This window comes from Genypterus blacodes, unplaced genomic scaffold, assembly GCF_046128005.1.
Source record: "Genypterus blacodes isolate CSIRO-AG114 ecotype Tasmania unplaced genomic scaffold, CSIRO-AGI_Gbla_v1 ptg000015l_1, whole genome shotgun sequence".
Taxonomy (NCBI): domain Eukaryota; kingdom Metazoa; phylum Chordata; class Actinopteri; order Ophidiiformes; family Ophidiidae; genus Genypterus; species Genypterus blacodes.
In genome coordinates this window covers 4,493,721-4,506,530 of record NW_027466829.1, presented here as the reverse complement: position 1 = coordinate 4,506,530, position 12,810 = coordinate 4,493,721, and the positions used below count along the sequence as shown (strand labels likewise).

General features: G+C 46.5%; 1 protein-coding gene across 1 annotated transcript in view; it reads right to left on the bottom strand.

Annotated features, from left to right (window-relative positions):
• Positions 1–12,810, bottom strand: part of LOC142988835 (cGMP-inhibited 3',5'-cyclic phosphodiesterase 3A-like) — a 73,986-nt gene that overhangs the window by 56,174 nt on the left and 5,002 nt on the right. The window contains exon 2 of the mRNA XM_076138140.1: positions 1,632–1,807. The gene's annotated coding sequence lies outside the window, so the exon portion shown is untranslated. The remainder of the gene's footprint in view (positions 1–1,631; positions 1,808–12,810) is intronic.

The window sequence follows — 12,810 nt, the reverse complement described above, 5'->3', positions numbered from 1 at the left end:
GCCAGATGTGGAGTGTCTGAGGCAGAGGCAGTGTTATCAGAAGTGAAAGGCAGCAGCTGGCTCTGTTTTACTGAGCTCAAGTATCAATGGCCAAGAAGAAGGAAACTCATCATGACCTATGGTATTTTTCCCATGAATAGCATCACTTTCTGGTTCAGATGTAGTTTTGTGGCAGATGGAGATGAATCACCTCACCGCAGCTCTCCAGAGTCATTACGCCCCGGCGACTCAGAACCAGATCGTTGCGAGAAAACCCTCCTCCGATCCTCGTCCCTTACAAACATGTCCACAGGCCATTCTGGAATTACGCTGAAGAATTTTAACGACCGCTGGGAATCCACGCGTAATCTTCTTACCCCGTTTGGCAAATGCACGGTTCGTTGTAAAAGAGGAATCTTTTATGAGGAGCAATTCATCAGACATCTGGTCTGGATGTTGCACCAGGAGGGGGGGGGGGGGGGGGGGGGGTCATCAGGTTTGACCTCGCCGAGACCTGCGCCGGCCTCGGGGGCTGCAGCTGACAGATCTGATGCATTCACAGGAAGCGTGAGCACACAAAAGGACTTGTTTCCTATAGATCAGGTAGCGTCCCCATACGGAGCTGCTTCCTCTGTCCCAATCTCAACAGGAACTCTGATGACAAATCATCAACGGGGCTTAGATTGTAAATGTGGACGGTCACTTTGGCCAGGACTGAAATGACACAGAAAAACAGCAGAGGAGAGCGTTTCAACGTTTGGTGTTAAACAAAGACAGACAGCGTGTGTGTGTGAATGTGTGAGATGTGTATGGAGTGATGGAAGCGTGTTTATATTGTGTTTGGCACTTGTGTGTGAAGAGTGAGATCCACAGCAGCGTGTTTACCAGCCCTCATAGGCCGCACTCGGCCCACAGCCAAGTTTCCACTGAGGTGCTGAGGACACGTATCACCACACACACACACACACACACACACACACACACACACACACACACACACACACACACACACACACATGCCACCACCATCATACAAACAGATATGCACGTCCACACACTTCCTGACACAGTCATTTATCTGAGCATTTGCATGTACACACAGTTGCACAAACAGCCACACAAAAGAGGCTCGAGGCAAAGCAGCCGACAAGCTGTCTGTCTGTCTCTAAAAAAACCCACACACGCACATCTGACCGGCCGTCACTAATCACACCGTCAGTCGTCCACTCTATCTCCTGTTGGATTTGAAAGAGACAAATCCATCACGTGTGCTTTGGCCTCTTATGGGATCACACACACACACACACACACACACACACACACACACACACACACACACACACACACACACACACACACACACACACACACACACACACACACACACACACACACACACACACAAATGACTTACTGCATCTATCCAGTGGGAAACAATTACTCTCTGTTGGAAACCGTTCAAATAAAATGTATCGTTGAAACTAATTATCAATGAGATTCAACTAGATTGATAATAGTTTAAGGCAGCTCCAAAAATGGCTGTTCACTTTCCATTGTTTAATAATATGGTGAAATGACACAGAGGCCAACGTTACATCCCCCTCCATTCATGATTCATATCCCTTCAGTTGTGAGAAAGTTTGTGGACTCACTATTGTTTTCTATTCATTGTGTTGCGGTTTCATCATTGCCACGGAGACGGACGGGGGACATCCACGGCGTGTGAGACGAGGCCAGATGGTTCGCCAGAGTTGCTGGGGGAAAGATGCAGCAACGGGCCCCCGAATGAAGACGAGGGGTCGATAATTCAATGGTGTGGGTGGGAGCGCTGCAGGCAAGAGAGAGAGAGAGAGAGAGAGAGAGGGAGGGGGAGAGAGAGAGAGAGTTGAACCACAGCTTCAGATGAATAATGCAATTTCAAGTTGAGTGGAGTGGGAAAGGAGCCGCACTTTCTTGTTGCATATATTCAGCAGAGAAAGTTGCTCGCATGACTTTTCAATATTTCAGATGAAAGTTTCCGAGGCCGTTCCCGCCGCCGCTCCTCACTCGGACCGTATGTCGACCCGAAGCGTCCCGTTTGACTCGGTTCTCCTGCTCAAATCGTGCAAAATAAACCCGTCCATCATGACTGGACGCACCAGGCAGCTCGGCGTAATTGCCCCGTGTTTGTCCAAGCGGTGCCAGGAAAAACACTGGCTGTCCACCTTGTATGAGAGTTGTCCAGCACACAAAAGTCAGCTTTCATATGGGCGTCTCATACGGACGGAGGGGAGAAAGGCCAAGAGAGTCTGACTGCTTGCTTTAATTTTTTCAACGTCAGTTTACATGTTTTCCTAAACACAAGGAATGCTGCCGGGAGCGAAGGCCCAGAAAAAAAACACACACATCCTTAGGCCCTATTCACTTGTTGGGGAAACAGGGGGTCATGGGTAAAGTGCTTCACGGCAACTTTCCAGTGGGAAAAAGGATGAGGGCGACGCAGTTTTCCAAACGGCTTAATCGCACACAACAATTAAACAAATTCTTACAGACGGCAGCGTGCGTCCGTCTCCTCCTGCGTCTTTAAAGGGGACGCACCACACAAACTTCCACCACCTCGCTTTCATTAAGGGGTTAAGTCTCTAAAGCTTTCATCAATTGTGCACATTGAGTGAAAACAGGGCCTGTGTTGTTCATTTTGTGGTCCCTGCTTTGTTTTGTAGCCTGGGGTGAGTTCAAATGTGTTTACATGCTGACGTCAACAAGGACAAATCCAAACAGAAGCCTCCCAACGTCTGTGTTTGTCTCTGTGGACGCGTTTCTACGAGGGTCAACCACAGGTTCCACAACGCCACGCATTCTCAATAATACATTAAATATGAGAATGACAACAAAACGCATCCTGCTGCCTTCACAGACGTAACGGCAACATTAAAGTGATTCATCATGTTTTAACTCCTGCTGAAGGATCTGGTGGATAGGACAGGATGACTAAATTCTATGACAGTTGGACTGATAAAGTCTTCTCAAAGCCAAATGGATAAAGTGAAAAGTGCAGGACTGTCACACTAAATAAGAGTGATGTGTTCAGGCTTTGGGGCAGGTGAGCTTTTGGAGACTGACTCTGTTCCCCTGACAGCAGGAGAAACGCACGGGGAAATTATCGGAGACGCGCAGATAATCGCTCAACTCCCAAATCACAAACCCAATTTGTCATTTCACAGCTGAAAGAAGCAAACACAGCTTCCCTCCCAAGCTGCACTACAACCGCTTCCTTTCCTATCTTGATCCTCGGTTAATTGGGGCTGGAGATACGGCAATAAAAGGCACAGCTAACCCACTTAAACTATATTTTACAACCTGTCCAGCCGCGAGTAGTAATTCAGTGACATAGGATGTCTACTTTATTCAGCTGGGGTGTAAATATGCTATTGGAGAATGTGTCTGGCTGCGTAGGGAGGACTTCACACAAACACACACACACACACACATAGGAATCTGGAATACATCCTATTGGTGTATCACATGCCAGAAGCATATAATCAGCGAGGATGAAAACCTGTGGAATGTTTCGGGGTCCCACTGTGGGCTCTCGGCGAAGCATGACACTCAACTTTCCTCCCTCGGTGCCAAATCCTCCCTCGGCGAATGACTGTACAACATGATTTCGCTGTGATGTAGGCCGACCTGCGGAAACTGAGAGACAGCAGGCCCCAACGCAAATTGGCACCTCAACAGACAGAGAGACGGAGAGAAGACAGGACACCACTACAGACTTCCTGTCCGGGAGAAAGCAAACTCGTCCCGGGGCCCCCGTCCAAACCGGCTGAGACCCTTTTGGCGTAAGCTGGTCTTTATCTCTTAATTCTGACAGCTTTGTTCCCTTTCTGTTTCTTTGTAACTTCTATTTGGGGGAGAGAGGCTTTTAAGCTGCCACGCATCCCCCCCTGTGCTGTTTGTGTGGTTTGTCCCGGTTGCCATCACAGAGCGCGGCGCCGGCACACGTCAAGGAGAAAGAGAGAGCGGCGGAGGAAGTGATCCATAACGTGTGTGGCCCTTCAAGAGGAAGCGTGCAGCACGGAGGCCACCATTTACAAACTCTTTCCACTCTCTCTCGTTCCCTCTTCTATCCCTTATATTTTATGGGAAACACCTACATGGACGATACGCTAAACAGAGACTTTTAAGGCAAGGTTTTTGGCTCTTAAATGGAGAATATAAAACATATCCGCTCCTCTCCGCTTTGCTCCCTTCATAAACTTTGGGGGGTGGGTCTAAAAATATCCCATTAAGAACAGCGTGAGGACAGTGCAGACAGCGACATACTTAAAAAGCCTTATTTAGTCTTCCCGCTGGCTGTTTGACGTCATGTAATGGAGGGAAGGCTGTCTTAAGTAAACTGACAAAAATGAGAAACCTCTAACGGCTTACAGTTGTCATTTGGTTAAGCCTGAGCATTGTAAACGTCAGGGGAAAATGGCAGATGAACGGGGTCGAGCGGAGCATGTGAGTCTGCTGCTCCCCGCCTCGGCCAGTACTTTTAAATTCATGAAGCAAACATGTCGTGGAGAACGAGATGGGAGAGCTCGCGTCTTTACTAACGCACCCCTTCCACGTGTTGTGAAGGATGGAGCAGGATCACGGGCGTCCAGCTGTAGAGCGTATGGACCCATGGAAGACAACGAGAGATCCTGTAGCTTCACTGTGGTCTGGGTCAACTCCAGCCGTTACCCTCCTGATCCTGAGCGCCAAGTTTTTTGTAATGTGCTTTTTCTAAAATCGATGAGCTACAGCCTGAAAAGTACACAACAAGAAAGTGTATTAACAAAACCAAAGCACACACACCGCATTAGACCAGTAACATAAGCAAAATGAAACACAGAATGTAACAAAGTCTCAGAAGAAGACAGAGAGAGAGAGTGACACAGAGCGAGAGAGAGAGATTTCAATAGTGTTTGATCATATGTAATGTGACCTCAAATCTCCGGTTGCTTTGTTGTTGTATTCTGAGGCATCTATTATCTTCCTCTGTCACATATGTAACTCTTCTTCTCTGCTGCTGGGCGCTTAGTTATATCTGTCTCCCATTTGTTTAGAGAGTTTTAGTTGGATTTATACATGTGCCCCTGGATACACTGAACATCAACCCGTGTCAGGAGTGTTTACAGGAGAACTGGTACACTCACTCACACACACACACACACTCTGTATACCCACACAGCCTCTTAGCCTTTAAAGGCGAAGGAGGCTGACATACACGTTATTATTGAAGAAAATGATTGAGAATGAGCGACACAGATGAAAAAAGAACATAAGACATCGAGACAAAGAACGATTTGTAACTATGAGGCGTGGGTGGGTCTAAAGTTCATTACCTGCTCCATGGTGTCGTCTCTAATCTATGACCTCCTTTCTTATCAGTGGGTTTACACTCATATTCACACCTATCCTGATGAATAAATCATTAAGTTTTCAGTCAAGGTCATCTCCCCTCATAATTTGCATTCGGTGTTTGGGAAAACAAACTGCGGCTCTCGGCCCGCGAGCTGTGATGCAACCGCTCTTCTTCATGTCTCAGAAAAGGTCGCGAGCACAACGCCGAGCACAGACACGAGCCCAAATCTTCGGAATATGGCGCCGAACATTTCTCCGGCTCTGCATTATGCACAAGTTATTCACGGCTCGCTGGGGGCTTTCAATAATTAAAGCGCTAAAATGGCATATGTTTAAAAATTTAAAGGGCCGGACTCGTGCGCTGTGCCGTTTCGTCTCACTGTCCTACCGGTACGGATGTTGGCAGGGGATGTCTCGTATGGCGTCACACAGAAAGGGACAGAATGAAGAAAGAGAAAAACGAGAACATTTGTGATTTCCTTCTTTTTCATATTTGTGACATTTAGCATTATCCCTCTCTGACCTCAGCATTTCACAACAACACAAAGCACATTATAACTAATATTTCGCAAAGCCATCATCAGAAATTTTATCAAAAATGTCTTGGCCCCCTAAGCAGCGAAAATGGGGTAAAAAGAAAGAGAAAATTTCAGCAAAAAGTCTGAATAAAATATCCGGAGCAGAAGCAGAGGGAGCCGCCGAAATGTTTGCTATTCCTGTGGTATCAGATTAAGGGTTTAATGACTTCCAAAGGCCCAGGTCATTTCCTGTACTTCCTGGTGCTCAGACCAATGTGTGTTGGACTTGGACTTTCCCCGTAGCACTGCGCTCTGCTCAGTCTCAACCGGACTCATCCCTTGGGAGAGAAGCCTCCACGTAGTCCAAGTTTTAAAAGCCAAAGACTGCGGAGCTCGCAGACAGGCCCAAACCGACGGGACCGGCTGCTGATCTAATCTAACGCCGGGCGAGGAAACCCACCAGGCCTTGTTTTTACTCTGCTGCAGGAGAAAAGTGCCTCTTCCTCTGCACACACGCGCTCTGTGTTTGGCCTCTGTGGCCAGATAAGCCTGCAGACTAACTAACCACTCAGGAATCCAAAGATAAAGTCTATTAAAGGAACGGTATGCCAGCGGAGAATGGACGTAAGAGCACGTTAGCGTGGCTGACAAACCAAACCTGCGGTCAGTGTGTGTGTGTGTGTGTTGATTCTCCATTCTGTTCTATTCATGCTACAGCAGTTTGTACATCTCAGCTGCCTCCCATATTGACTACAGTGTGTCCAAACCCAAGGTCGGGAATGAAGACGACTCCTGCTTACTGTACGAGCCAAAGGCAAAATGGGCGTCTTTGTTTCGTTGGTGTAGCCGGGCCGATAGGTAACACAATAGAGCTTAAGAGAGAGAGAGAGAGAGAGAGAGAGAGGAGAGAAAGAGAGAGAGAGAGAGAGAGAGAGAGAGAGAGAGAGAGAGAGAGAGAGATAGAGGGAGAGGGCATTCCAGCATTCCTATCTAGCTACAAACTAGCGTCTGCGTCTTGTTGTTACCCAATCATCATCAGCATCAGCATCTGTAACATCCTGCACAATCGCCCTAATCTCCGCCAAGTTTCACAATTCCTGGAAAAGTAAAGTGCAATCTAACTTTGACTCCAAACAGGCAACAACAACAACAACAACAACGACAGTAACAACAACTGTATAGCTAGCTAGTAGGTTTGACTCAGTACAGTTGCTAGTTGCTAGGAACAGCAACTGCACAATTTCTCTCAGTGGAAGCTCGTAATAAATCGTTAATTGAGTTAAAATTAAAATACTGTGTGACATTATTTACTTCTTTGGTAAGTAGCTGTTCAATAAGTGGGATAATGTAATCAGGGGGGTCATTATCCTCCTGTATCACATTACTTTGATCCTGTTAGAATTACACCACAATAATAAATAAACTAACTCATAATCATAACTGATAGTGTCACATAGTTGCTCCTAGACACTGAGATATCGCAGAGTTGTGACTTTATTGACCAACACAGGGGCCTTTCTTACTTTAGAGGGCACATGAGTCAAGGCTAATAGAGTTCTATCAGGATTACCAAGGCTTAATTAAGATTAATTGTAGCGTTTATTCCTCTCCACTCAGTGTATAAATCAAGTGTGACAGCGTGGTATTGAGTCTGGCTGCAGGGCTGCCGGGGTATTTCTATAGAGCTGACATCCATACACACCCGGCGTCTCAAGGCAGGTGGTTTCAGACTGCAGGGATTTCTGACAGGCTCCATTTGCTAACACTTGACTGGGAGGAGTGAACGCAGACTGGTGCTCTCCCCAGACCCCCCATGGCTCCTGTTTACCTTTCAGACCACACTGGACAAGCGTATCTGACAAGAGCGAACGTGAGGGAGACGGTCGCACTAACACTGCAGGACTCCCACGGCGTCTGTGCACAACGCTCCCTTCCCAAATTTGCTCCTTTTTACATTTTAAATCACTAATCACTTTGTCATCATAAAATCAAGCTCCTCCTCCGACTTCAGGGCCAAATGTTAAAGAGAAACTTTCCATCTGGACTTTATCTCCGCAGTAATCAACAAAGGAATCTGTTTGGTTTGCAATGTGCAATTAGATGGTTTTTTAAAGCTTTGGTTAAGATTTTATAATGGACTGGATTTATGCTTGGGAGCAGGTCCAACGCTGTAAGCCGAGAAGATAACGTCGAGGGAATAGAGAGAGCATCTCCAGGCAGGGATGAAGAAGCATAACCTAGTTTCCAAACAGCATCTTAAAACTCAGAGCTTTGTTGCTAATGGATTCTATATTAATTGTTCTTATTCCAAACTTGCTGAAGGACAAATAAAAGCCTGTCAGAGATCTGCATGTTATCTCTGAGCACATGTAGGCATACAGTACGTATACATGCAGGCATATGGCTTCAAAAGTTAAGGCTCGGCCCCCATGGATTGGACGTGCACCTGGCTAGTTGTGGCTGAGATTCGATCACAAAACATCCTGCACACACACACACAGTACGTCTTCTTTCATCTCAACACCCCAAGTTTGTTTTTAAAGCACACGAATGATCAGTAACTCTCAGATCAAATATGCCTTAGATCAGCACGTACGCTTGTTTTGGAATAAAGCAGCGAGACGAGCAGAGAGTAGAAACCATGAGCCGCCCTGGTGTGATTGGTTCGCATGTCACCACAGATTACATGCGGCACCTTTTCGTCGTCCCCGTGTAGAGTTACTGTATATCTGTGTCACATAATCACAACCGCGAAACAAATGCTGCCGTAAAAACTAATAAAGCCACATATTGCAAAGACTCCCAACAACAGCCGAACAAGGAGAATAGAGTAGAATTGTTCTTTTATTAAAGTAAATGAAATATTTACTCTATGGAAGTAAGTTTTATTAAGCTGCAACTGGAGCTGAATGAATTATTTCAGCTGGAGGACAAATTTAAGAATCATTCCTTTTGTTCAATCCTACTAATTTAATCTATTATTTATTTTTAGTTAAACCTGATTGAAAGCTCACACGTCCTCTTGCTCGTTGGTGCCTGGGCAGGACAGAGCCAGACAGACCCTGAGCCAGGCCCTGAGCCAGACCCTGAGTCAGACCCTCATCCAGCTGAAGCAGCCTCTCCACTATGCAGGGTTTATCTCGTCTGCAGGCTTTGTGGAACCTACAGAGGCTCCACAGTATAAGCCTGAATGAAATGCAGGCCCCTCGCAAAAACACTGACTGTACTTCACAAACAAACACATGTCAGAACTCAGAGTGAGGTAAGACATGCGGTGTCCTACGAATAATTAGCTCCTTTAATGCAACGTCTTGAAAACTTGTTGATATCTCAGAATTACACAAGAGCGCCGGTGTTTACAGATCCGGCCGGAGCTCGGCAAGGATCGCCTGAGTCTGTGTGTTAATCGCGTACGTGTTTGGTTTATTTTACAAGACGGGAGAGACAGATGTGTTTTGGTCAACGTCCACTGTTTTAAAGAGTCCACTTCATCACGGTGTCTGTTCCCGGGCCAAGTAACAAAGCTCAAATATGAAACAAACAGGGAGTCCATGTTCGGTCCAGTGAGAGACTTGGACAGAACTGTAAGGAGCCTGGCATGTGAAGTGGCCGTAACCTACAGAGGTCATGATTGTGGTATGAAGTCCAACACCGCACTGCCAGAGAACTTAGCCAAGCTGAGACAAGAGGCCACCAGAGCTCCTCACACGTCTCCCTAGAAGGATGAGGAATATAGGAGCCTTCTGGATTCGTAGTCGGATTTTTATCTGCGATCACGTTACAATAAACGTCCCTATAAAACTGCTATTTTTCTCCTCCACATTACAGCTGAGTGAAAACAAACCTCTTCATGCTGAAAACAATATACAGTGTGTAACAATAGCTGATGTTAACGACACGTTAGCGATGTCAGGAAATGCTGGCACGGCTTTATTTGAAAATCTATTCAAGTACCAAAGTGAAATCCATATTTTACAGGAAAGAGAACAGAGAGTGTCAAAGGCCTCTGAATATTAAACAAGATTAAATTAGTTGGAAATAAAAATAGAAACTATAAGAAGACAAAGGCAAATTATTTGTGTAGCAGATTTGGTGGTACTTCCTGTTTATTATAATGTCCACCGACCTGGACACACTTCAGAATACAGAAGTGAGCTCTAACAGCTCCATTCTTTGTATATCTGTGAATCATAGCTCACGACACAATGGCTACTAAATCAACATGAACATAAGCCACCCACTTCAATGACTCACAGTCCATGTCACAGCCATTTAAATGAGCCTGTGTTCATTCCACTATCAGGATCACTGCAGTTTCTACAGTTGCTGACTTTGCCTTACTGCACAAAGTTTCACTGCGCTGGCACAGACGATAGATTCTGTTGGTTGCATTGTTTTTTTTCCGACATCCCTATTTGGCTGTTCTGACCCTGTCATTTATAATGGCCCCGGTCCATGTTTAATTCATATAAGCCCTGCAGAGGAAGGCTCCTTACAGGAAGCCGGTCGGCCTTTCCACTTTCTCCCCTCAGATATTTCATCAAGACGCAAGGTGGGGCCAAGATCTATGATCAGGCAGCTGTACATCAAACATGGGGGATGTATGGAGCCCCGTTGCTGCTCCCACCAATCTTTGACTTTCAGATGTGTAATAACAGCTGAATAACTTCTCCCAGCACTTCAAAGTGTCTAATAATTACACTCTTAATGTAAAACATTCTCTGTAGAAATATGAATCAGTTACTTTGGAGGCTTCATAATCACCCTGATATCTCAGCTGAGAATCCTCCACAGAAGTGCCGACTCTGCAGTCTAATTAGGTGCTCCAGAAGCTGCTGCCACCATCGTGGGCTTCAAAGCAGGAGCTCGGGCTTGTGATCTGTCTAAAGCTCCCCTTTATGGAACCCTCATCATATCAAGGCTGCTGGGACAAAGAGGAGCGTTTGCAGAGAGGCGGATGGGCAGTGGAGTCAGGTGACGAGATGGAGCCAATGGAAGTGAGCCTGACCCTCTGTGAGCACTTGAAGCTCCGTGTCATCAGCAGATCCACAGGGGACCTCAGATATGATATGTATGAAAAACCTCTTTTCATCTGTCCTCACTGATGCCCCAGCGGTCCAAACTACACAGCGGCTCATTGCTGTCAAACATGTGCACAGCATCACCGATGACACAAGACACTCGCTGATGTTTACACCCCAAGATGTAATTGATCGGTGGCAAATGGAGTTCAGTCAAAAGCTGCTCTCTTTACTGGATCCTTCTTCAATTCAAGTCTTGCTCTTTGTTTCTTTACTGTACATCATTAACATTTTTGGCACAAACGACGAGCGTACGCCACAAAGAGAAGAGGCCGACCTAAAGAGGGGGCATGGCGGTTTACCAAATATACTGTACCAGCGATCCTCCATGACAATCCACATTCTGCAGAGGAGAACCAGCCTACACTGCTCGGGCTGAGGGTGGAAAGATGGTTGAGGGTGAGTGTTACAGACATTCTTGGAGTGTTAATGTCATCATGACGGCCTGACCGTGGGTCCGCAAACTGACAGACCATCATCTGCATCTGGCCTGCAGGCACGCTTGTGGTCCCGTCTCCCTCAAGAAAGAAGCGGAGAGAGAAATGTGCAGTTGTTTAAAATGGTTACGTAACCCAATGTTTGGAGGTGATCTATGCCTTCGTAGGTCTGTGGCGGCGGTGGTGACGGCAGCGGTGGCTGCGGCCGGGTTGGAAGATTCAAATCATATACTGGCTCAGCGTGTGCCGGTACCCCGAGCGTTAATGTAAATTTTAGCCGACTGGATAACATGGAGAACGTCAAATGGAAACAGAAACAGCAGCAGAAATGGTGTGGCAGCATAGAGTACAGTATGGAAATGGCATGAAAAATAGCCAGCCTGCAGTGTTTACCATGGATCACTCATTATTTCAAGACAACGTGACGCAATGAAAAAGTGCCAGTGGCTGCGGAGATCCTCTGGAGACATGCGGGTATGCAGAAACAAACACACACACACACACACACACACACTAGTGGGTGCAGTATATGAGTGAGAGGCAGGTCTGGGCTTACGCAGGTGGACTTTGTTTATGGAAGAATACGTGATCACAGAGAAGAACAAACGGCCTGCAGCGAATTCTCCCCCCTAAACTGAGACGGTGCTTGAAGCTGCTTAACATACAAAGAGAGGGAGGACGGAGGAGGAAGGAGGAGGACGGAGGAAGGAGGAGGGAGGAGGGAGGAGCGGTGGGATTGTGAAGGTATTGTATTCAAGAAACCAGTGTTGTCTCTTCTCCTACCCACATGATCGCACACCAAACATTCCAATCATGTGACGGTGCCATCGTTCTACACCAAAAGCGTGTTGGAGGAACAGACCAGTCAACCACACGGCGAGATGTTTTGGGTAAAGTGACGTCAGAGGCCTATCCAGTGAGGCAGATGATATGTTCACTGTCTTTATCTGCAGCGCCGTCCTGCTTTGAGCCAAGACCACAAACCCGAGCCGGAGCCGTTCATTAGCAGTGAAGATGCTACGTTACGTCCTCGTGTGCGGCGCCTGACCGGGGGCGACGAAGAGATTGATATCCAGCTCACAGCAGATCATTAACACCGCCGTAACTCCCTTTAATAAGTCACCACTTAATATTCTGGATGACATTTGACTGCGATTGACCTTAATTCATCATAACGCCATAAAAGTCTTGGCGAGTCCACGGAGCAGATTTCTTTTTCCCATAATTCCCTGCTAAGTTATCTCCAGTACAGACGGCGCAGCATTCGCCCAGATTCCCATAAACACAGAGACGTTTGTTCATCCTTCACTCTGACAGTCCATTACCTTTATCGCTGTACAGACAAATATCAGGGTTTTGAATGCATGGATTATACAAACAGAGTACAAATACATGTTTTGATGTTTAATTCAGCATTCGGTT